General features: G+C 45.7%; 1 pseudogene; it reads left to right on the forward strand.

The window, feature by feature from the left end:
- Positions 1–1,781: 1,781 nt before the first annotated feature.
- LOC137096347 (E3 ubiquitin-protein ligase TRIM11-like) lies at positions 1,782–23,290 on the forward strand (annotated as a pseudogene).
- The last annotated feature ends 1,686 nt before the right edge of the window (positions 23,291–24,976 follow it).

Raw genomic sequence — 24,976 nt, forward strand, 5'->3', positions numbered from 1 at the left:
AGTGGGTGCTAGTCTAATCTCCCTGGGAAGAGAATCCTAGAGCCAGGGGGGCACCACCGAGAAGGCCCTCTCCCTTGTCCCCACAAACAGTGATTGTGATGGTGACGGGAGTGAGAGAAGGGCCTCCCCAGAAGATCTTAGGGTCCACACCAGTTCATAGGGGAAAATGTAGTCACGAAGATAGGCAGAAGCAGAACCCAACCCATTTAGGGTTTTATAGGTAATTACCTGCATTTTGAATTGGGCCTGGAAACTTATCGGCAAATAGTGGAGCTGTTTTAGTAGTTGTGTGGTCCACTCCCTATAATTAGCTCTCGTTAGCAGCCTGTTTGCCAACCTTTGCACCAGTTGCAGTTTCTGGGCCGTCTTCAAAAGCAGTCCCACGAAGAGTATGTTGTAGTAATCCAGTCTGGATGTAACTAAGGTGTGGACTACTGTGGCCAAGTCAGGCTTCTCAAGATGCAGTCGCAGCTGGCACACAAGTTTTAACTGTGCAAAGACCCTCCTGGCAACTGCTGACACCTGAGCTTCAAGCATCAGCGCTGAATTCAGAAGGACCCCCAGACAAAGTACCTGTATCCTCAGGGGGAGTGTAAGCATCCAATACCCCGATTGGCCCCATGACTGACCAGGAAGATCTCTGTTTTGTCTGGAATAAACCTCAGTTTGTTAGCCATCATCCAGGCCATCTCAGCAGCCAGGCAAGTAGTAGAGTTGAGTGTTATCTGCATAGAAATGGCACTAAACTCCAAAACTCTGAATGAGCTCACGCAGTGGTTTCATGTAGATGTTGAACAGCATGGGGATAGAATGGAACCTGGCAAGACCTCATAAAACAATAGCCAAGGGTCTGAGCAGGTGTCCCCTAGCTTCACCAACTGGGTTCGATCCTCCAGGAAGGAGTGGAACCATTGCAAAGCAGTGCCCCCAAGACCTATTTTGGAGAGTCGGTCCAGGATACCATGGCTCTGACTGTGAGAGGTGTGTACCAGTGGGACTCTGGAGGATTTTAAACAGAGGCTGGATGGCTATCACTCGGGGGTGCTTTGAATGCAATTTTCCTGCTTCTTGGTGTGTGTGTGTGTGGGGGGGGGGGGGGTGGACTGGATGGCCCATGAGGTCTCTTCCAACTCTATGATTTTAAGATTCTATGGCCGATGGTATTGGTCAAGAGAACCAACAAGGACACACTCCTCCATCTTGTTCTCTGCGGAAGTCATTTACCAAGGCAACCAAAGCCTTCTCCATTCCATGACCAGGTCTAAAACCAGATTGCGATGGATTTAGATAATCAATTTCATCCAAGAATCCCTGGAGCTGAGAAGCCACCACTTGCTCTACCACCTTGCCCTAAAAAGGGAGATTAGAAATTGGCTGGTAGTTGTTAAGAACTGAAAAATCAAGGGATGCCTTTTTCAGAACTGGTCTTACAATTGCCTGTTTTAAGCTTGCTGGTAATTGTCTCTGATCCAACGAGGCATTGATAATCATAGTAAACCACTCGGCTAATACATCACTTGCAAGTTTGATAAACCAGGAGGGACAAGGGTCTAGAGCACCTGTAGTCGCTCTCACGTTCCAAGGATCTTGTCCACCTCCTCAGGCGGAACAAGCTGAAATGAATCCATCAAAACCGGAGTGACAGATGTCTAAATAAATAAATAAATAAACACACTGTTGCAGTTTTACTAAATCCATGGTGCCTTATTTGAAAAAGGAACTTGTTTATCTAGAAACTTGTTCTCCAAGATGTACCCTCCCAGTTAAGGACTGATGCTAGTATGCTGAGTGAATCATTTACAGGGAATACTCTGCAAGTAAATGCAAAGGAAAGTACCCGAGTTCTTTGTAAGCCAGACATGGCTGATGCTCCAAGGGCACAGGATCTCTTGCAGGATCTTTGTGAAGAAGCCACTTGTACTGTTTGCCTGGATTACTTCAACATTCCTGTGATCTTAGACTGTGGGCACAACTTCTGCAGAGCCTGCCTGACCCAGACCTGGGAGAAGTCAGGCAACACAGAGACTTCCTGCCCTCAATGCAGAGAAATCGTTTCACCAAAGAACCTCAGGACAAATCTGCAGCTAGCCAATGTTGTAGAAATAGCAAAAAAACACAGTATTCTGGGTCCCAAGAAGGCAAAAGGCAAGGAGAGAGTCTGTGAGAAACACCAGGAGCCCCTCAACCTGTTCTGTACAGATGATGAAACCTTCATTTGTGTGGTGTGCGACAGATCCAAGGAGCATGGAGATCATCGAACGATTCCTCTGGGAACAGCTGCTCAAGAGTACAAGGTAAGAAAGTTTGATGGAGGTGGAGTTTGATGAGGGAAGGAAATGCCTTTGGAAGCTTCCTGGGAAGTTCTGTGAAGATGCACTTGCATTCGAAAATCTTATCGCTGGGCTCGAAATAACAATTTCTTGCCTGAAGTGGGGGGAAAGCCATTATTGACCAAAAAGGTCTGTTGAAATAGGTATGTGTGGTGGTAAAATGGAATTTCGTAACCTTTGCTTCCCACCTTTTAGTAATGGATTAATCTGTCTAGAAGCCTGCAAATTATAGGATTCTAGCAAAGTTATATGTCTCTGGAGGACACCAAATGGAGGAGGTGAAAACAAAATGTCTCCCTTCAAGCTGCCTTGAAACACTGCTAAAGTGGCTGCCAGTCTGTCCTGTTTAGCACAGCTAGTGCGAAAAACCGGAGTTTCTTAATAAAAAATGTGATGTTTCCTTCCTCGTATAAAAGTAGATAAAAGTAGGTTTGGATCTGTATTGCTAAAGTGGTTATTGCACATCCCATATTGTGCATGAAAGATCTCAAATTAAATTGTAATTTGTAACCCATTTTATAAATAATCTGTTGATTGCTGTAAGTTTGCTAGTAAGTTATATTTTGGGTGGCAGAAGGCAAGCATATTTTTCAACTGCTCCCTTTCTATCTTTCAATAGAATTATAGATTTGGAAAAGAGTCCAAGTGCCACTAGGTTCAACCCCCTTCCATGTAGGAACGCATGATCAAGGCACTCCTGATGGATGGCCACTCCATCACATTTTGAGGCAGCAGTCTATACCACTGCTGAATAGCTCTGACCATCAGGAAATTCTTCCTAATGTTTAGGTCATAGAATCATAGAATCAAAGAGTTGGAAGAGACCTCATGGGCCATCCAGTCCAACCCCCTGCCAAGAAGCAGGAATATTGCATTCAAATCACCCCTGACTGATGGCCATCCAGCCTCTGTTTAAAAGTTTCCAAAGAAAAAGCCTCCACCACACTCCGGGGCAGAGAGTTCCACTGCTGAACAGCTCTTACAGTCAGAAAGTTCTTCCTCATGTTCAGATGGAATCTCCTCTCTTGTAGTTTGAAGCCATTGTTCTGCGTCCTAGTCTCCAGGGAAGCAGAAAACAAGCTTGCTCCCTCCTCCCTGTGGCTTCCTCTCACATATTTATACATGGCTATCATATCCCCTCTCAGCCTTCTCTTCTTCAGGCTAAACATTCCCAGCTCCTTAAGCCGCTCCTCATAGGGCTGGTTCTCCAGACCCTTGATCATTTTAGTCGCCCTCCTCTGGACACATTCCAGCTTGTCAATATCTCTCTTGAATTGTGGTGCCCAGAATTGGACACAATATTCCAGGTGTGGTCTAACCAAAGCAGAATAGAGGGGTAGCATTACTTCCCTGGACCTAGACACTATGCTCCTATTGATGCAGGCCAAAATCCCTTTGGCTTTTTTTTGCCGCCACATCACATTGTTGGCTCATGTTTAACTTGTTGTCCACGAGGACTCCAAGATCTTTTTCACACGTACTGCTCTCAAGCCAGACATCCCCCATTTTGTATCTTTGCATTTCGTTTTCCTGCCAAAGTGGAGTATCTTGCATTTGTCACTGTTGAACTTGATTTTGTTAGTTTTGGCCCATCTCTCTAATCTGTCAAGATCGTTTTGAATCTTGCTCCTGTCCTCTGGACTATTGGCTATCCCTCCCAATTTGGTGTCGTCTGCAAACTTGATGATCCTGCCTTCCAGTCCTTCATCTAAGTCATTAATAAAGATGTTGAACAGGACCGGGCCCAGGACGGAACCCTGCGGCACTCCACTTGTCACTTCTTTCCAAGATGAAGAGGAAGCATTAGTGAGCACTCTCTGTGTTCGTCCATTTAACCAATTACAGATCCACCTCACCGTAGTTTTGCCTAGCTCACATTGGACTAGTTTCCTTGCCAGGAGGTCATGGGGGACCTTGTAGAAGGCCTTACTGACATGCAGGTACACCACATCCACGGCATTCCCTGCATCTATCCAGCTTGTAACTCTATTTAAAAAAAGAGATCAGATTAGTCTGGCATGACTTGTTTTTGATAAATCCATGTTGACTATTAGCGATGACCGCATTTGTTTCTAAGTGTTTGCAGACCGCTTCCTTAACAATCTTTTCCAGCATCTTGTCTGGTATCGATATGAGGCTGACCGGACGGTAGTTGTTTGGGTCATCCCTTTTTCCCTTCTTGAAGATTGGGACCACATTGGCCCTTCTCCAATCTGCTGGAACTTCTCCCATTCTCCAAGAACTCTCAAAGATGGTTGCCAATGGTTCCGAAATGACTTCCGCTAGTTCCTTCAATACTCTGGGGTGTAGTTGATCTGGCCCTGGGGACTTGAACTCATTTAGAGCGGCCAGGTATTCCTGTACGGCTTGTTTCCCAATTTGGGGTTGGATGTCCTCCAATCCCTCATCCACTCCATCTTGCTGAGGTTGAAGACTCTCTTTTTGTGAGAAGACCGAGGCAAAGAAGGTATTAAGTAGTTCTGCCTTTTCCCTATCCCCTGTCAGCATTGCCCCATCTTCTCCTCGAAGAGACCCTATCACCTCCTTGTTTTTCCTTTTTCTACTGACATAACAAAAGAATCCCTTTTTATTGTTTTTAATGTCCCTGGCAAGCCTGAGCTCATTTTGTGCTTTAGCCTTCCGGACCTTTTCCCTACAGGTGTTGGCTATTTGTTAGAATTCTTCTTTGGTGATTTCTCCCTTTTTCCACTTCTTGTGCATGTCTGTTTTGTGTCTTAGCACAGTTAGAAGTTCTTTGGACATCCATTCTGGCTTCTTTGCACTTGTCCTATTTTTTCTCTTTGTTGGTACGGTTTGCAATTGCGCCTTGAGTATTTCACTCTTGAGAAACTCCCATCCATCCGTAACTCCCTTGTCTTTTAGTATCTGTGTCCACGGAATGCTGCTCAGTGTTTCCTTCATTTTTTGGAAATCAGCTCTCCTAAAGTCCAAAATGCGTGTTTGACTTGTCTTAGTTTCGGCCTTCCTTTGTACCTCAAATTGCAGGAGCACATGGTCACTTCCACTAAGGATCCTACCACTTCAACCGCATCGATCAGGTCCTCCGCATTTGTTTGGATGAGATCAAGAGTAGCCAATCCCCTTGTTGCCTCTTCTACCTTCTGGACCATGAAATTTTCTGCAAGGCAAGCAAGGAATTTGTTGGACCTTGTGCTCTTGGTCGAGTTTGTTTTCCACCAAATATCAGGATAGTTGAAATCGTCCATGACTACTACATCTCTTCTCTGTGCCTGTTTGGTCAACTGTTGACAGAAGACTTCATCAAGTTCTTCCTCCTGGCTTGGAGGTCTGTAGTAGACGCCTACAACAAGATCTTTTTGAGTCCCAGTTCCCTTGATTCTTATCCAGATGCTTTCAAGCTGGTTTCCCGGATTGCTGCCTTGCATTTCTTCTGCAGCATAAGATTTTTTCACATATAAGGCTACTCCGCCTCCTCTCCCCTTTGTTCGGTTTCTGTGAAAGAGGTTATAGCCCTCGATGTCTACATTCCAGCGATAGGAGTCATCCCACCAGGTTTCAGTGATGCCTATGATATCATATTTGTGGTGTTGTGCTAAAAGTTGGAGTTTGACATGTTTATTTCCCATGCTCTGTTCATTAGTGTAGAGACATGTGAGCCCCTGAGATCTTCCCCTGAGCTGGGATTATTGTGCTTTCAGTACTTGGTCCTTTTTGTGTTTGTGCAGCCCTCCGTTTAGCCTTCTGGCGGTTCCCTGACATTGTGGGTAAAGTAGTGTTTGCAAGGCTGTTGTCCCCCTCCCCCAGTGGGCCTAGTTTAAAGTGCACCTAATGAGGTTTGCGAGTCTGTGAGCGAAAAGGTGTTTCCCTACTTGTGTGAGATGCACCCCATCCCTTGCCAGTAGGCAATCCTCCTGGGTCGAGTCTCCTTTTCTGCAATTTTAATCCATTGCTCATTGTGTCCTAGTCTCCAGAGCAGCAGAAAACAAACCTGCACTTTTCTCAATATGGCATCCCTTCAAACATTTAAACATGGCTTTCATGTCCCATTTTACTATTCTCTTCTCTGAGTGAAACATAACCGAGTTGCTCCTCATAGGGCTTGGCATCCAGAGTTTGGACCATTTACCCTTCCCTGCCCGCAATCTCTGGACACGTTCCAACTGGTCAATATCCTCCTTGAATTGTGGTGCCTAGAGGTGGGTATAGTGTTATTCCAGGTGAAGCCTGGCCAAAGCAGAATGTAGTGGTACTATTACTTCTCCAGATCTAGGCACTAGACTGTACTCCTATTGATGCAGCCTAGAATCGCATTGGCTTTTTGAGCTGCCACATCACACTGTTGACCCACATTGAGTTGAGGTCTGCTAAGACTCCTAGATCCCTTTCATATGTACTATTTTCTTTTTGCAAATAAAAGACAACAGCATAAATCTAAACATACTTGAACAATAATGACATATGTATGTCTAATTGTATGTCAATCTAAAAGAAAACTTAAATACATTAAATTCAAAAGAGGGCTTTCTGCTTCTCTTTTGTTGGTTTCTCTATCTAGTTTAACATTTTTTCTTCCATCTTACATTCAGGAAGGTATTTACTTCTGCTTGTTTTTACATTAACAAATGTAACCGTTATATCCCCAAATCTGTACAAATTTTATCTTCTCCGTCAGAGATATAATAAGGTTTCCTTTGAGAGATACATATAACAGTTGGCAATGTCTACATAAATGATAGACCTCCATTCTCCTACACATAGGTCAGGGGCCTTTGATGTGTCCCATGAAAGAATGTATCCCCCCTCCGTTTTGAGTGATGGAGCTGGAAAAATCCACATCACTCAGAACAGAGGTGACTGGTTCTGCAAAAGTGATTATAAAATGCTTTTCTTTTGGTAGCTGAGTGATTGGGGTGTGTGTGCTCCTCTCCTTTGCCTACTGCAGTGATGAGTGGCATCATGCCATGGCAGAAGTTTCTGCCTCCAACTCGAAAGAGAAACATGATCGTACAGCTATCTGGATCAGTTATGCCCATCAAAAATGTCCACAAAAAAGAGAAGTCCCACTTATCACCAAGGAGGAGGAAAAGACCTTCAAGGCCTTTGCCAGCCTGTGCATGGCTCAGGCCAATTCTCGGCTCTTTGGCATCCAGGCAAAAAGGTCCAAAGAAGCTGCCAAGCAGTAAATGGAGAAAAAGAAATAATGATTTCTGTGCTTGGAAATTTCAATAAAGGTTAATGGATTTGGGGAAAAAGAAAGAAACAAACTCCTCATAGTTCAGGCCAATGTTCCCATTTGTGATGCACAATCTGGCCAAAAACAGTTCTGGTGGGCTCTGTTGTTATCTACTTGGCTTAACAGTTCAAAGGACAGTCATAAACAGCATGAAAAGAATTCAGGCAAAGAATATAAAGGCACCTTGGTTCTTTACAATTGGTTGTTTGGAGTTCACACCCCAGTTCAGTGTGAACGTTGCTTCTGAGAGGCAATAAATAGAATAGCATTGTAGGTTAAAAAAATTGAGAGCAGTGGTTTTCAACCTGTGGGTCCCTAGATGTTTTGACCTTCAATTCTCAGAAATCCTAACAGCTGGTAAACTGGCTGGGATTTCTGGGAGTTCTAGGCCAAAATACCTGGGAACCCACAGGTTGGGAAGCACTGCTTTAGACCATGTCAACTATCAGGTACTCTCATAAGAATGCATGGATGGCTTTCAAATGAAATAATGCATCAAAAAGGAGGAGTGTGATAAGGAATCAGTCGAACCTCTAGAGAAGAATGTGAACCGCTAATTTTGGCTCAATGATTTATGGTTTAACAAATAATAATAATAATAATAATAATAATGTTTTAAAGGTCAAAACTAACACTTTGTGCTTTCCCCAGAAACTAATTGGCAGCCAATGGAGTAAATTCAGGATAGGTGTAATATGCTCCCTCCTGGATGTTCCTGTAACCAGTCTAACTGCCATATTTTGAACCAACTGGAGTTTCCAAACTTGATACAATGATAGCCCAATGTAAAGTGCATTGCAGAAGTCTAATCTTTAGGTTACCATTGCATGCCATAGCACCCTTAGGTCCTTAAGTACAGTGCCGCCAATTCCCAAACCTCCCAGACGTTCTAGAAGGAAACCAAGGTCAATGATATCGAAAGCCACTGTAAGATCCGGAAGCACCAACAGCATCCTACAACCCTTGTTAGTGTTAAAATGGAGATTATCCACTCAGGCAATCATAGCAGTCCCAAATACTTATCGTGCTCTGAAACCAGTTTGAAATGGGTCAAAGAAGTGTCTATTATGCAAGACTGCCTTGTGTAGGAGGGTAACTGACCTTCTTGATCACCCCCCCCCCCCCAAAAAAAAAGGTTAGAGACTGGTCTGTAATTATTAAGGTCTAGTGCAGAGGTCCTCAAACTTTTTAAACAGAGGGCCAGGTCACAGTCCCTCAAACTGTCGAAGGGCCGGATTATAATTTGAAAAAAACATGAATGAATTCCTATGCATACTGCACATATCTTATTTGTAGTGCAAAAGCTACTTAAAATCAATACAATAATTAAATGAAGAACAATTTTAACAAATATAAATTTATTAGTATTTCAATGGGAAGTGTGGGCCTGCTTTTGGCAGATGAGATAGGATTGTTGTTGTTGTTGTGTGCTTTTGAGTCGTTACAGACTTAGGTTGACCCTGAGCAAGGGCCGGGTAAATGAACTTGGAGGGCCGCATTTGGCCCCCGGGCCTTAGTTTGAGGACCCCTGGTCTAGTGGATCCGCGGGAGGGCTTCTTCAGGAGTGGCCTAACTACTGCTTGTTTTAAAAAGTATGGAATATTCCCCTCCCTGAGAGATGCATTCATGATTTGTGGTATTTGGATTGAATTGCATCTCCTCCCTGCATGACCAGCCAAGAGGGGCAGGGATCAGGAAAGCAGGCTGTTCTCCTTCCTTGCCCCAGCTGCTTGTCCACATCAGTGGTACTCACTAATAGAAATAGATAAATTGCATTCAAAGATATTAAAAGAACTGGCAAAAATAGTTTTGGAGCCACTTTGAGAATTCCTAGAGAACAGAGGACCAGCAGACTGGAGGAGTGAAAAGGTTGTCCCTGTCTTCAAAAACGTGTTTCCCAATGTCTCCTCTTGTATTAGATGCATTTGACTATCTCTAGATGTTTCTCTCTTTTTTTCTATCCCATTGATTTCACTCAATAACAAGCTTCAAAGAAGAATCAGTGATGGATGACAGGACGGGAGGCATGCATTTCAAATTTGCAGATGATACCCCAGATGACAGAGTCAGAATCCAAAATGACTTCTCAAATTAGAGAGCTGGGCCAAAACGAAAAAAATGAATTTCAACACAGAAAAATGTATGGCATTGCACTTGTGTATGTGTATGAAACGTGGCTGCTACCTTCCAATGAAATCTGTTTGTTTCTCTGCAGGTTTTGATGGATGTACGTCAGGATGATCTGGTGAAGGAGAAAGAAAAGTTTCTGGAATATAAAGCAGAGACAGAAAAGGAAGCCCAAAACCTACTTGTAAGTATAGGAGATAGTGATTACGGAAGGAACACAACTTATAACAATGTGTAAAAAACATGTTATCAAATGCAGCTTCATCATATAAATCTTTGGATGGTGTGAAGACTGATCATGAATCCCATACTGTGACCTTGAGTGAGTCGCCAATTCTTAGCCTCAGAGGAAGGCAAAGGCCACTCACCCTCTGAATACATCTTGTCAAGAAACCCCCATGACAAATTCATCTTAGGGCCACCACAAGAGGGAACTGACTTGAAGGCACACATGAAGAGGGAGTTTTACCTGATAGTTTGTCATGAACCCTCCATTGAAATTCTTCCTCCTACACAACCATTGATGTGCCAGAAGCCCTCTCTTTTTTTCATTTCAGCAAATGTATTTTAATGTGATACTCATTTACTTGCTCTTCTTTCTCTCACTGTAGAAGCAGGCAAAAGCAAAAATTGAAAAAACAATGGGAGAAATCACAGAAATACGACAGTTTCTGGAAGAACAGGAGAAACATCTCCGGGCCCAGATGGAGGAGCTGGAGAAGCAGATTGTAAGGAAAAGAGATGAACACTTGGTCTTCCTTTCCCGGGAAAAATCTTCTCTGGAAAGTCTCATCCAGGAGATGAAAGAGAAATGTCAGCAGCCACCAGCAGAACTGCTGCAGGTAAGACTGGGCAAAAGAAACTAGATGTGTGCAAAGGTAAAGCTAGATACAAAACTGCAATATTTTGGAAGTAGTTGTTCTAGCATGGACAAGGTCCATTTGAAAATATCTGCTCTTGGGTAATAATGGAAGCAACTAGGCATTGTTTTGGTTAAGCACAGCGGCCTGCATTTTGAAGCTGCTCTGATGTTGCTCTAGAGCAGTGGTTCTCAACCTGCAGGTTGTGACTCCTAGGGGGATCGATTGGGAGTTTGAAAGGGATCATGCTGCCACCTCCTTCGGCCTTGCCTCTTCAGCCCTGCCTCTTCCTCCTTGCACCTGGAACATGCCTCCCTCTCCTGGCCTCATCTCTGGGGGGGAAGAGAGGAAGTAGTAGCCTGGTGTGAGGATGATGTGAAGGAGGAGGTGGAGGTGGAGGAGGCACTGGGAAGTGGCATTTGCAGGCCTGAGCAATCCCCTCCACTGCTTGATTGATAGGCCAATCTCTGGAGGGGATGGGACGGGATGGGGCTGCCGGGGACCCGCCACTCAGCCAGGTAAGTCAGGCTCAGCTCTCAGGGTGGCCTGGCTCCGTGTCTCTAGGGCTTCCACTACCAGAGAGGCACTTGGTGGGCAGCTCAGGGCTAGAGACATGAGGAGGTCCAAAGGCTCCTTCACAGGCTTTGCTGCTCATTCAAAGGCATGGCCATGTTAATAATCTGGATTATATGGTGGTGTAGATCCAGCCTCAGTCTGGTGAGAGAGTGAAGTAGGTAGCATCGCTAGGCATCTGGGGAAGTCAATTTAGGTGTGTGCATCTGAGGAAATGGTCTATAAAACGTATGTATTCTCTTAGGCTAGATCTACACTGTCCTATACCCCAGGTTCTGTTCCCAGGTTACCTGCTTGGAACTGGATTATAAGAGTCTACACTGCCAGATAGTCTGGGATCAGGCAGTCCTCAAGTTACAAACAAGGTTCTGTACATTTGTTCTTCAGTTCAATTTGTATGTAAGCCAGAAGAGATTTGCTTTCTCATCCAGCGAAGATTCAAATATGTGAGCAATGACATCCCTCTTCTTTTGTTCTTCTTCCTTCTAGGATGTGAGGAACCTCTTGCAGAGGTAAGTGGATCCCAATCCTTTCTATTAGACATAACAGGTGGACACGGTGATCCTCTGATGCTCTGTGGAAGAAAATGAAGGCCTCTAACATGTCACAGATGAAAATATTTCCTTTGTTTTGACATTATGGGACTTGTCTCATAGCTAGTGTCTCTGCCATAGCGAGATCTCTAATAATTGTTTGTTGTATTTGTTTACTCAACAATATTTATCCTGAAATGGCAAGCTCTTTCTGTACCTTCAAAAAAGTAATTTGCAGGAGTGGCTCTCCCCCCCCCCCCCCCCCCCCACCCCACATTGTTCTGTTTTCTCCACTAGGTTTGAGGAAAAGCAAACATCCGAGAAGCCAGTGGCTTTCCCTCCAGAGCTGAAATGGAAGATTTGGGAGTTTTGTGATCTAAATTCCTTTCTAGTTGCTGCCTTGAAGCCATTCCAAGGTAAAGAGGTGTTATCACAAAGAATTATGCTGGTTTCTGCAATAGCCTAAGAGGGAATATGGGAAACTCTATTTTTGTTGTATTCTCATGACAGCTCAGGGAAGAAGCAATGGGGCTTCTTTCTCCAGACCCAGGCACTGTTTTTTCTTTTTTTATTGGAAGGATCCAGTTTAGTTCTTTGACAATGGCAGTGGGTGCACAAACACGAACACATGCAGAGAGATACCACTACTACTGGCTTATATGCATTTGCAAGGATTACCTCAGTTAACAAACTAGATCTGTTTCTGGGTGTTACTTCTTTTAATAGTAAGTTTGGTACCAGAGGGAGAAACAATGTGGAAAAAAATAGGGATGGGTTCCAGCACCACAGGGGGAAAAGAAGAAGCATCATAACAAACTTTGCCTTGGTTAGACCACATCTGGAATATTGTGTCCAATTCTGGGCACCACAATTCAAGAGAGATATTGAAAAGCTGGAATGTGTCCAGAGGAGGGCGACTAAAATGATCAAGGGTCTGGAGAACAAGCCCTATGAGGAACGGCTTAGGGAACTGGGCATGTTAAGCCTGAAGAAGAGAAGGCTGAGAGGAGATATGATAGCCATGTATAAATATGTGAGAGGAAGCCACAGGGAGGAGGGAGCAAGCTTGTTTTCTGCTTCCTTGGAGACTAGGACGCGGAACAATGGCTTCAAACTACAAGAGAGGAGATTCCATCTGAACATTAGGAAGAACTTCCTGACTGTGAGAGCCGTTCAGCAGTGGAACTCTCTGCCCCGGAGTGTGGTGGAGGCTCCTTCTTTGGAAGCTTTTAAGCAGAGGCTGGATGGCCACTTGTCAGGGGTGATTTGAATGCAATATTCCTGCTTCTTGGCAGGGGGTTGGACTGGATGGCCCATGAGGTCTCTTCCAACTCTTTGATTCTATGATTCTATGATTCTATGAAACTGATAAATCAAAATGAACAATATGCACATGTAAAATGAAACAGATAAATTAAGTACTCTTTCCTTTAGTACATGAAGATATTTTGAGCCTTCTATTTATTTATTTAGTTAGTTAGTTAGTTACTGCATTTGTATACCGCCTTTCTCAGCCTGTAGGCGACTCAAGGTGGTTAACAGAGTAAAATTCAATGCTTACGCTATCATAAATATAATAAAATATAACATATAATACAATTAAACGTATCAATAAAATATAAATTCATAGTGTCTTCTTGTTAAAACCGTTGTCCGGTCACGTTCCATTTTCCCATGTCAGTTACTCTGCATTTGGAAACACTTGTTCCAAAAAGCCACGTCTTGACTTTTTTCTGGAATATTAAAAGGGAGGTGTCTGATCTAATATCTATAGGGATATTATTCTAGAAGCCCTTTCAAGGTGTCTGGCAAAGTGGATCCAGGAATTCCCTTTTTTTCTTCCCTCATTTCTTATAATTTCCACTTTGGTAAAGTAAACTGGTGATGGAAGCTTCCATGCTCTTCTCTCTCTTCCCGTGTTTTGCTGTTCAGGCATGATGCCTGGACAATGATTGCACAACTTAATTGTAAAACATAACAGAACGTCTTACTGAGGGAGAATCATGTCATAAGCAAAGTGTAGTCCTGCCTCCTTCAGCTTGTACCATTCTTCCAGTATAATAAATGAGTATTTATTTCAGTTTCTTTTTAAACCTTTATTTATACCCCACCACCATCTCCCATAGGGACTCCGGGAGGCTTACAAATAGCACACATGGTGCCACACCACATATAAAATAATACAGTATATCAATATTAAAAATACAATAACATATTTAAAACCAGACATATAAAATTGACAAAAAATAAAATACAGCAATAGTCATTGATTAAAAATCCATGCAATCAATTTAGTCTTCCCTGGCTAAAGAATAGTCTGGCTGCTATCCTAAGCGTTAGCAAATGCATGTTGAAAGAACCAAGTTTTTAGTTCTTTCCGAAAATGCTGTAGTGTGGAGGCTTGCCTAAGTTCCTTGGGGAGGGGATTCCAGAGCAAGGGGGCCACTACCAAGAAGACGCTCTCCCTCATCCCCACCAATGCTTCAGATGGAAGTCGGACCAAGAGGAGAGCCTCCAGGCAGATCTCAGAGCCCTTGCTGGCTCATAGGGGGAGATCTACCGTGAAGTGATATTTTTCTGAATGAAACGATTTGGTACCTAATCTTATATATGTTTTGTTTTGTTTTAGTTGCTTTCCTGGATGCTGTGCCACCTGGGCTAGAGCTTCAGAAAGGTAAATTTCCAGTGGTGGACAAAAGTCACAGGAGGGAGGGTGCCATTTGCCTGGTGTCATTTCACTGAATCAATGATATTTTCCCCTTCATGTTCACTCTTTCTATTCTTTGGGAAGGCTGTTGGCTGTAACTTCATGAACCAACACCAGGGATTCTTACTTTTTTAAAGAAAATATGTGTGTTTTGCTGAGGGAATTGCATGGTTTGAAGTGCAAAATATCTCCCCTGAGTTTAAAAAAAAATCTTACAGCTACAATGTTACAGTATAAAAGAACCGTGATCCTTATGCAATGAAATATCTCTAAAAACAATTGCGTGTGCAAGTGCGATACAACTCTCACAGTCAACCCAAGAAGTACACTCACACATGATGTGGGATGAACAATGGCCACAACTCATTTATTGATAACAGGAACAAAGGTTGGCAGCCAAGCATGGGTCCTGGATCATGATCGGACAGCCCAATACTGCCCGATCCCGCACACGCCAGGGTGCCGCCGGCACAATACCGGCCACATGCAACTCGGCACCCCTGGGCCCACCGGGCGTCCCCCCTAACCGCTAGGGGGGGATACCAAACCAGATCCAGGGCCCATGCCCCACGTCCAACAAGGAGTTGTGACAGGAAGCATAAAACAAACGGGTAACTGTTAACAGGTAACCATGACAAGGTAAACATCAACAAAATTAACAGCCAAAGAAAACATAAACCGCATGTAGGGAGGGTGGGATGGATCAGCTGTTGCAGGCCAAGTGCCTGCTGGGGAGCCTTGGGCAGCCTTTTGAAGGCTGTCCAGGAAGAGGGAGAGGCCATTGGCCCCCTGACCCGCTGGCGGGAATCCTTCCCGCCATCAGAGGGGGCTTCTGGGAGGAAGAAGCCCCCCCTCAGGCAAGAATGGCGGTGGGGGATACCCTGCACTGCAACTTTTTTGTCCTGGTAAGTCGGGCCATGATTTTTGCGTGTGCAAGTGCGATACACCTCCCACAGTCAACCCAAGAAGTACACTCACACATGATGTGGGATGAACAATGGCCACAACTCATTTATTGATAACAGGAACAAGGGTTGGCAGCCAAGCATGGGTTCTGGATCATTATCGGACAGCCCAATACTGCCCGATCCCGCACACGCCAGGGTGCCGGCAGCACAATATTGGGCACATGCAACTCGGCACCCCTGGGCCCACTGGGCGTCCCCCCTAACCGCTGGGGGGGGGGGGATACCAAAGCAGATCCAGGGCCCATGCCCCACGCCACAACAAGGGGGGGTGGGAATCGCACCCCCCTTGCCGCCAACCCTGGAGCCTGCTCCCAACAAAGGAAGCCCAATTGCAACACTGGCCATATGAAAGTCCTGTTCTGCATCCAGGTCCGTTCTTGAACGTTTGAGAAGCTGCATGAAATGCGGGCGGAACTCCCTCCTCCTGCCGCCCGCTGGCCTTTTATGCATGCCTCAGTCCTTGGACCATGTCCTCAGCTTGCATCCTAGGCATGCTGACACTTGACTGTCGCTGTTCCATGCTTGTTCCGCGTGTCACTCCTTCCTTCCTTCCTGCCCATGGCTGCCCTGTCAGTGGAAGAAACAGCCGGCAGAACGGGTGAATGAAAAGGAAGCCCGGCAGAACGGGTTCCTTCAAGGAGAAGGCCCGGCCTGATATAACACGCATAAGCTGAGGATTTCCAGCGCCCCATGGATTTCATTATGTCAACTGGGACACCACCTGCAGCTGCTGTGGTGGCTGCTCCTATCCTAAAGGAGTGCCCACCAAACTCCGCCCGAGGAAGGCCCAAATGCTGGAGGGATCCTCGGAAAACTGCCATGAACTGGTAACGGGTGAGAGGGCTGCCGTCTCGGTGAATGAAAAGGAAGCCCGGAGTAGAGCCCCTCAAGATCAGGAACCTGGAAAGGGACTGTACGGGGCACAGATGCCCTGGTTCCAAACCCCGGATGTGCAGGGAAACCCCTTTCCCCCTTTGGTCCGTTTTAGACTTGCGGATCCTAAGGGCCAAGGCATTGTCCTGGACTGAGATGTCCCTGAGCTGCAAGGCCTTGTTGGAGTCATCAGATTTTGAATTGGCAACCACCTCCCCCAGGCGGAGGGCCCCAAAGAAAGTAGTCGTGAAGGCTGCGGTGAGCAACTTAACTTCATAACGAGACGCGCAGATCCTTTTGAGTGCCTGGACGATTTGACTGAGGGTCTTGTATGATAAGGGGTGCCTGGTTTCCTGCCGCCTGGGCACTTGCTTCTTCCAACTCCTGAGGAGCTTCCTGATTCTGAATGCTTGGCACGGATTGCGGCACCCGGCTGCTTTGCTGAAGAAGGCGATCCCAGCCAACTGGAGACGCATGGAGTGTGCGGACACGTTGTTTCTTCTTTGGTGGATGAGGAAGTGTAGCACCTCCTCCTCTGGAACTGGCCACCTGCTGCCATATCCAACTTCCAGCCTGAACTTGTTGAACTTTGCCATAGCTGCCCGGTATGCCTTCTGCATCGCCGGCGCAACGGAGTCCATCAGTCCTGTCCAGGCTTCCCATTTCCAAGGGTCCACAGGTCTGGTGGGAAGCTGGCGGGCATTACATCTGCACCTGGTGCTAGGGAGCGAAACCTGTCCTCCTGGAAACGGGACAATGCATCGGCTACCTCGTTGTTCACACCTGGAATGTACTGGGCTGAGAAGGTGATATTAGCCTCCAAACATATTAAGACAAAGTGCCTGACCAGTCTCATGACCCTGGGCGACTTGGAAGACTGCCGATTGACTACCCTGACCACCGCCTGGTTGTCACACCAGAACCGCACCCTCTTGTCTCGGAACAGGTTGGTTCAGATTCACACTGCCACAAGGATAGGGAAAAACTCGAGGAATGTGAGATCCCTGAGGATGTTGCCCTTTCTCCAGCTGTCTGGCCATTTGGCAGCGCACCAGTGTCCTAGCAGGAAAACCCCAAAGCCAATACTCCCTGCTGCATCCGAATGCACCTGCAACTTGGTCCCGGGCTCCCACCTGGACTGCCACATGGACACCCTGTTGAACCCCTTCAGAAACTTCAGCCACACCCTGAGATCTTCCCACATACCTTGAGTCACGCGGATCCTGTGGTGGGGGGCACGCACTCCAGCCGTTGCCCGTGCTAAACGAGCGCAGAAGGGCCTTCCTGGGGACACTACTTTGCAGGCAAAATTGAGGTGGCCCAGGAGGGCCTGCAGCTCCCAAAGGGTTACCTTCTTGCTGACAGCTGCCTCCTCGATGCGGGCCCGCAGTGCGGACAGCTTGTCGGCCGGCAGGCAAGACAGGCCCCGAACGGAAACCAGCTGGATCCCCAGGAATACCAGGGATGTTGTGGGGCCCTCAGTTTTTTCCTGTGCCGGGGTATGCCGAATACCCTGGACAAGGCCTTGAATGTGCTGAGCAGGTGGGCGCACTCACCGCTACCCTGCGCTCCCACAAAGAGGAAGTCATCCAGGTAATGTGTGATGGAACTGGAGTGGGAAAGGGTTCTGGTAACCCATTCGAGGAAGGTGCTGAACGTCTCAAAGGCCGCGCAGCTGACTGCGCAGCCCATGGGCATGGCCATCAGCTGTTGCAGGCCAAGTGCCTGCTGGGGAGCCTTGGGCAGCCTTATGAAGGCTGTCGAGGAAGAGGGAGAGGCCAGCTCAGGCCTCACCCGCCATCAGAGGGGGCTTCTGGGAGGAAGAAGCCCCCCCCCCTCAGGCAAGAATGGCGGTGGGGGACACCCTGCACCGCAACTTCTTTGTCCCGGTAAGTCGGGCCATGCTTTTTATTAAAAAGAGTGAATTGAGGTTTAAAGTATGATAGGCTAATAAAATTATACTCATTCAGTAGCAGTCCTGGGGAAAAAACCAATTCAAGTTAAAAGTAGTAAATTATTCGTTCTAGGAGTATTTTTGTTTATGGGTTTTTTTTTGTAGTTTGATTTGATTGACAAACGGAGCAACAGTGTTAATTAATGAACAGATTAATACATCATTCTGAGTAGAAAACAGTCGTAACTGAACGCAGCAGCCACGTTGCTGTCCGGAGCAGCTTTTAAGGAGCATATGTCCTCTTTGCTGAAAAAAAACTACCACTCCATTTCCAATCAGAATCCAAATTGCTGGTGACCTTTAGCAAGCCATGTTTGCTTGGGCCTTTACCACTTAAAGTTTTTCTAGTTTTGCTTGCAGGCTTCCTCTCCTCCCTCTGCCATCCCAGGCACATTTGGGGAGGACACAGAGGAGAGCCTTTTTGGTGTCTCAAGTAAATAATGAATACCACTCAGAAACAGGAGAACTCCAGACAATAAGCAATCAAGGATCCATTAACACCTCCCAAAGAGAGGACACCTCCAGGAAACAAAGGCTAGGCTACTTCTATGCATATATCCTCACTGATTGACTTTGCAAACTTTATGGCTACTCAAATGCTAATTCAAGCTTGCTAACTGCAACTGTCACATTTGCTTTAAACAGACAAGGGCTCTTTCTCCCACCTTTTATTCCACAGGTGGGAGAAAGAGCCACACATTCAAATTGCCTCATGGCCAACAGAACCTCTGAAGAAGCCGGCCACAGATGCAGGCAAAATGTCAGGAGAGAATGCTCCTAGAACATGGCCATACAGTCTGAAAAGCTCATAGATTCCGGCCATGAAAGCTTTTGTCAATATGTTATACATCTTATTTTATTATGTTTTAAGCTTCTTTTTAGTGCTGTTTTTTCAATCAAAGTTGGATTTAGAATCATAGAATCATAGAATCAAAGAGTTGGAAGAGACCTCATGGGCCATCCAGTCCAACCCCCTGCCAAGAAGCAGGAATATTGCATTCAAATCATCCCTGACAGATGGCCATCCAGCCTCTGTTTAAAAGCTTCCAAAGAAGGAGCCTCCACCACACTCCGGGGCAGAGAGTTCCACTGTTGAACGGCTCACACAGTCAGGAAGTTCTTCCTCATGTTCAGATGGAATCTCCTTTCTTGTAGTTTTAAGCCGTTGTTCCACGTCCTAGTCTCCAAGGAAGCAGTCACCTACGGACCCTTGCCCATCTTGGCTAATTAAATCGGCCAGGGAGGGTTTGGTTGATTGGTTTGTGTTGATTATTAATGCATCGTTGGAGCAGGGGTTTTTTCCATCTCACCTGAAACAAGCTGTGGTTCGTCCACTCCTAAAAAAGGTTTCCCTTGACTCCATGGTGCTGAACAATTACAGGCCGATCTCCAACCTCCCTTTCTTGGGTAAGGTGCTGGAGCGGGTGGTCGCCTCCCAGCTCCAGGGCTTTTTAGATGACACCAACTACCTAGATCAGTCACAGTCTGGTTTCAGGCCTGGTCATGGCACCGAGACAGCCTTGGTCGCCTTGGTGGATGACCTCCGTAGAGGACTGGACAGGGGGAGTGTGACCTTGTTGGTTCTCTTGGACATCTCAGCGGCTTTCGATACCATCGATCATGATATCCTTCTGGGTCAACTCTCTGGGATGGGTCTCGGGGGCACGGTTTTGTCGTGGCTCCAATCCTTCCTGGAGGGTCGATCCCAGTTGGTGAAGCTGGGAGACGCCTGCTCGGACCCCTGGCCTTTGACCTGTGGGGTCCTGCAAGGCTCCATTCTGTCTCCCATGCTTTTTAACATCTACATGAAACCGCTGGGAGAGGTCATCCGGAGTTTTGGAGTTAGGTGCCATCTCTATGCAGATGACACACAACTCTATTACTCATTTCCACCCAATTTCAAGGAGGTCTCTCAGGTGCTGGACGAGTGCCTGGCCGCTGTGTCTATCTGGATGAGGAGGAACAAGCTGAAGATCAATCCCGAACAGACAGAGGTCCTCCTGATCGATCGTAAACCTGACCGGGGTATAGGGTGGCAACCTGTGTTGGACGGGGTTACACTCCCCCTGAAGCCACAGGTCCGCAGTTTGGGAGTCCTCTTGGATTCATCGCTTATGCTTGAGGCTCAGGTGTCGGCGGTGTCTGGGAAAGCTTTCACACAACTGAGACTCGTGCGCCAACTGTGACCGTACCTCGCGAAGGCTGATCTGGCCGGAGTGGTCCATGCCTTGGTCACCTCCAGATTGGACTACTGCAATGTGCTCTACATGGGGCTGCCCTTGAAAATGGCTTGGAAGTTCCAACTGGTCCAACGGGCAGCGGCCAGGATGTTAACTGGCGCTCCTTACAGAGAGAGGTCAACCCTCCTGTTCAAGGAGCTCCACTGGCTACCGTTTATTTTCCGAGCCCAATTTAAGGTGCAGGTGCTTACCTACAAAGCCCTGAACGGTTTGGGACCACCGTACGAGCGTGACAGTATCTCCGTCTACGAACCCACGCGTTCACTTCGGTCATCTGGAGAGGCCCTGCTCGTGATCCCGCCTGCGTCGCAAGCGCGTTTGGTGGGGACACGAGACAGGGCCTTTTCTGTGGTGGCCCCCCGACTCTGGAACATCCTTCCCAAAGATCTTAGACAGGCCCCTACATTGGCAGTCTTCAGAAAGAACTTGAAGACCTGGCTGTTCCGATGTGCCTTCCCAGATTAGGAAATCTCCAATACCAAGTCCCAGAAGCACTTTACTAGAACTAAGATTGCTGCACACTGCACACTGCACTTGCCCTATAATCCTACGTACCTCCTGTCACATCAGCACTTTTAATCCTGTACCCATTAGTCTGGCCCGACCCAGTTTTATTGTGTCTTAGTGTATTGTTTATCGCCTGTTGTTTATATTGCTTTATTGTTTTTAATTTGCTTTAGGTTTTGTATTGTTATATGGTGTGTTGAGGCCTTGGCCTTTGTAAGCCGCATCGAGTCCTTCGGGAGATGCTAGCGGGGTACAAATAAAGTATAATAATAATAATAATAATAATAATAATAATAATAATAAAAGAAAACAAGCTTGCTCTCTCCTCCCTGTGGTTCCCTGTGGCGGGTGTTTTAACTTTTTATTAAGAGTTTTTATGTTGCGTTTTTCAAATATTGTATGCTGCCTTGAATCCCATTCCCAGTGAAAGTGGGATATACACGAAATAAATAAATTGAGTATAATTTGTGTTTTGAAGGGTGCTTCTACACTGTGGAATTAAAGCAGCTTGACACCACTTTATTCCTCAATGCTATGTAATCCTAGGTATTGTAGTTTCACAAGGGCTTCTGGCTTCTCTGCCAAAGAGTGTCTCACCAAACTACAGTTCCCAGAGTTCCAAAGCATTGAGCCATGGAAGTTAAAGTGCTGTCAACCTGCATTCGTTCTGCATTTTAAATGCATCCAAGAATTTTTTTCAGTGTGCACACAGACCCCAAATAACAAACAGGATAGGTTCTGTAGGATTGTTTTTAAGTTGAATTTGTGTGTAAGTTGGAACAGGTACATAAGTGTAGCTCCAAGCATATTATGGTGTTCATTTTGCTTTCTGCATTCCTATTCAGAAGATTTCACCTCACTTTCTGTCCCTGGGATACTTGGATTTTGAAAAATTTGGCCTGTGGAAACAAGTATGGTTGAGGAAGCTTCAGTGGAGACCCCTTTCCCCCATGATCATAACTCTTTCAGGAGTGAATGTCTCTTCTGAGGGGTAGATTTCTCTCACTCCCTGTTGTGGAGATGCAAGGACTCTTCTCCCTTTAAAGATTCTGCAAAAAAGGGAGTTTCAGCAGCTGCTTCTTGTCGCAGAACAAGGTGACAGTCAGTACCTGCTGACATGGTCTCTTCTATACAAGCATTACAGGGACAGAGGCCCTTCTTGTTCCAACAGCCCCACAGTGGGTTAAACCCTTGTGTCGGCTGAACTGCTGACCTGAAGGTTGGTGGTTTGAATCTGCAAGATGGGGTGAGTTCCCATCTGTCAGTCCAAGCTTCCCATGCGAGGACATGAGAGAAGCTTCCCACAGGATGGTAACACATCTGGGTCTCCCCTGGGCAATGTCTCTGCAGATGGCCAATTCTCTCACACCAGAGGTGACTTACAGTTATCTCAAGTTGCTTCTGACACAATAAAAAAATTCAAAGGTAATATTATCATATGTATTCAATCAAAATATTAATTGTAAAAGAAGGCTACCTTTCTATATGAGAAAAATCTTTAATATCCGGTTTTCTAGACAGAATCCACACAAGTAGAGTTTGAACCCTCTCATGATGGAAATACTGATTTCATAACAAGTAGTCTTTATCACAGTAATAAGAAGGATGTTTTCTTATGAGAGGAATGAAGTTATGGGGTGTGTGAATCCTTTCTATGCCAATTCTTCTCTCAGCTCCTCCTGCTTCTCTTTGTTTTCCTTCATCTCTCTCTCTTTTTCTGTCTCCAACAGCAAATGTCACTCTGGATCCAGACACAGCGGGTTCCTGGCTCATCCTGTCTGAGGATCAGAAAAGTGTGAGATACCAAGCCAAGCGTCAAGACCTGCCTGACAATCCTGAGAGATTCAGTGACTGACCTTATGTGTTGGGACATGAGAGATTCACATCTGGCAGGCACTTCTGGGAAGTTATTGTGGAAGGGAAAGAACAGTGGGCTGTGGGGGTGGCCAAGGAGTCTGTCAGGAGAAAAGGCACTCTTAGCCTTATGAGTAGGGAAGGGATCTGGGCCGTGGGCAAGTGGGGAGGCATGTATCGTGCTACCAGTTGGCCTTCTCCTACTGATTTTTTGCTGAGTGAAAAAACCAAGTGGGTCCGAGTCTGTCTGAACTACACTTCAAACCAAGTGGCCTTTTACAATGCTGATACGGGAAACCAGATCTGCCTATTCTCAGATGTCCCGTTCTCCGGAGAGACTGTCCGCCCGTTCTTTTTTGCGTCTAAAAAAGGCCACCTCAGAATCTCACCGTAAAGCAGGCAAGCCTCTTTCATGGGACTTGTTCTCTAAACTTGGATGATAATATAAGGAGTTTATTAACCGTTTCTTGGAAAAGTGTTTTTAAAGTAAACAATGTTTTTAATTTTTTTGAAATATGATTTCATTGCTTGTATTCTGCCATGAAAGCTTTTGAGAGATAATTGCCCTCACATGTTTGAATGAATAAACATAAATTGTACAGAACTCAAATATATATTTTTCATTGAGTCTGTTTTCTATTTCTCCAAAGGCTCCCAAGGAGGTTTCACAAATCACAGTATTCAAAACTCCCTTTGATTCAGTCAAGTCGTTCTTTCACTCTCCTTTCACATAGGAGCCCCCAGTGGCGCAGTGGGTTAAACCGCTGAGCTGCTGAGCTTACTGACCGAAAGGTCGCAGGTTCGAATTTGGGGAGCTCCCGCTGTTAACCCCAGCTTCTGCCAACCTAGCAGTTCAAAAACATGCCAGTGTGAGTAGATCAATAGGTACCACTCTGGCAGGAAGGTAACAGCGCTCTATGCTGGCCACATGACCTTGGAGCTGTCTACAGACAACGCTGGCTCTTCGGCTTAGAAACAGAGATGAGTACAAACTCCCAGAGTCAGACACAACTGAACTTAATGTCAGGGGAAAATCTTTACCTTTTACTTCACATAGCATCCTGTCTGAAGTCTAGGTCTTCTGGACCTACAAACCTACTATGAGGCTGCAGCCCTGAGTTGAGTAAGAGGTATACTGTTTTATTATATTTATATATTTTAAGTTGTAATGTTTTGGATTGTGAGCTGTTTTGAGTTTCTGGAGGGAGAGAGAAAGCGCAATATAAATAAATATTATTATTATTATGAATAATAACAATAATAATGGGAAGAATGGCCTTGCCCATCAATAAGAGGATAATAGTCCAACCATTACCTTCAGGAATCATAGTAATATTAGGCAAAAGGCATCAGGAATAATATGGAATAACATTGAAAGGGAGGGGGGGTGAGGTCAAGAGTGTGGCAATAAAGGACCAGAGCATCACTGAGGAGGAGGAGGAGGAGGAGGCTGAGGCCCTCTCACAAGAGGTTGCATCTCGACCCTGATGGCACTTGGAAGCAATCTGTCTCTTTTATTATGGTGCCAGCAGAGGAGGGAAGAAGAGAGTGAGGAGGAGTGGGGAAGAGGGTCTTGGCCTCATGGTATCTGCATCCCCTCACAGGAGGAGGAGGATGAGAAGGAGCTCTTCAGAGTGACTCAGCCCCGCACCTGCTTTGCTCTCTCTATCTTGCTCCCTCACATTTCCTCAGAAATCCGGCACTGGGCATGTGAGATAAGATGGGCGGGGCTGTGGGCATCATTGGAGAAGGGGAAACAGGGTGGCATGTGCATGCACTGTGTTGTATTCTACTTTTTTTTGGCTTAGTCAGTTCTTTTGCTTGTTTTATTTTTTTATGATTGTTGGTCACCCTTGGGGAGTTAGGCATTTTGTGGCCGAATAGGGTGTCATTTCGTTCAGCGTTTTGTTGTTTACTGCATCCTAAATGAACAGAATATATATATCTCCATAATAATGGATGATGGAAAAGGATGTTGTAGGCCACACCCTATTGATGGACAAAATATTACTACTGAATGACAGTGACTCTTAAGTTGTGGATTTAGTATTTCTAAATATGTTATCCAAATTGTTTTTGTTTTCAATTTGATTCTGATCAACTTTAACTTTTTTGAAATTCAGAATGGCAGGATTATATACTGAAACAAATGCGGTTCCCTCTCCTTTTCTTTATACTTTGGGATTGAAGGTTTTTGCCACTTCTCAGCTAACAGAAAGCAGAAAACCTGGGATC

This window comes from Anolis sagrei, chromosome 2 (assembly GCF_037176765.1).
Source record: "Anolis sagrei isolate rAnoSag1 chromosome 2, rAnoSag1.mat, whole genome shotgun sequence".
NCBI lineage: Eukaryota > Metazoa > Chordata > Lepidosauria > Squamata > Dactyloidae > Anolis > Anolis sagrei.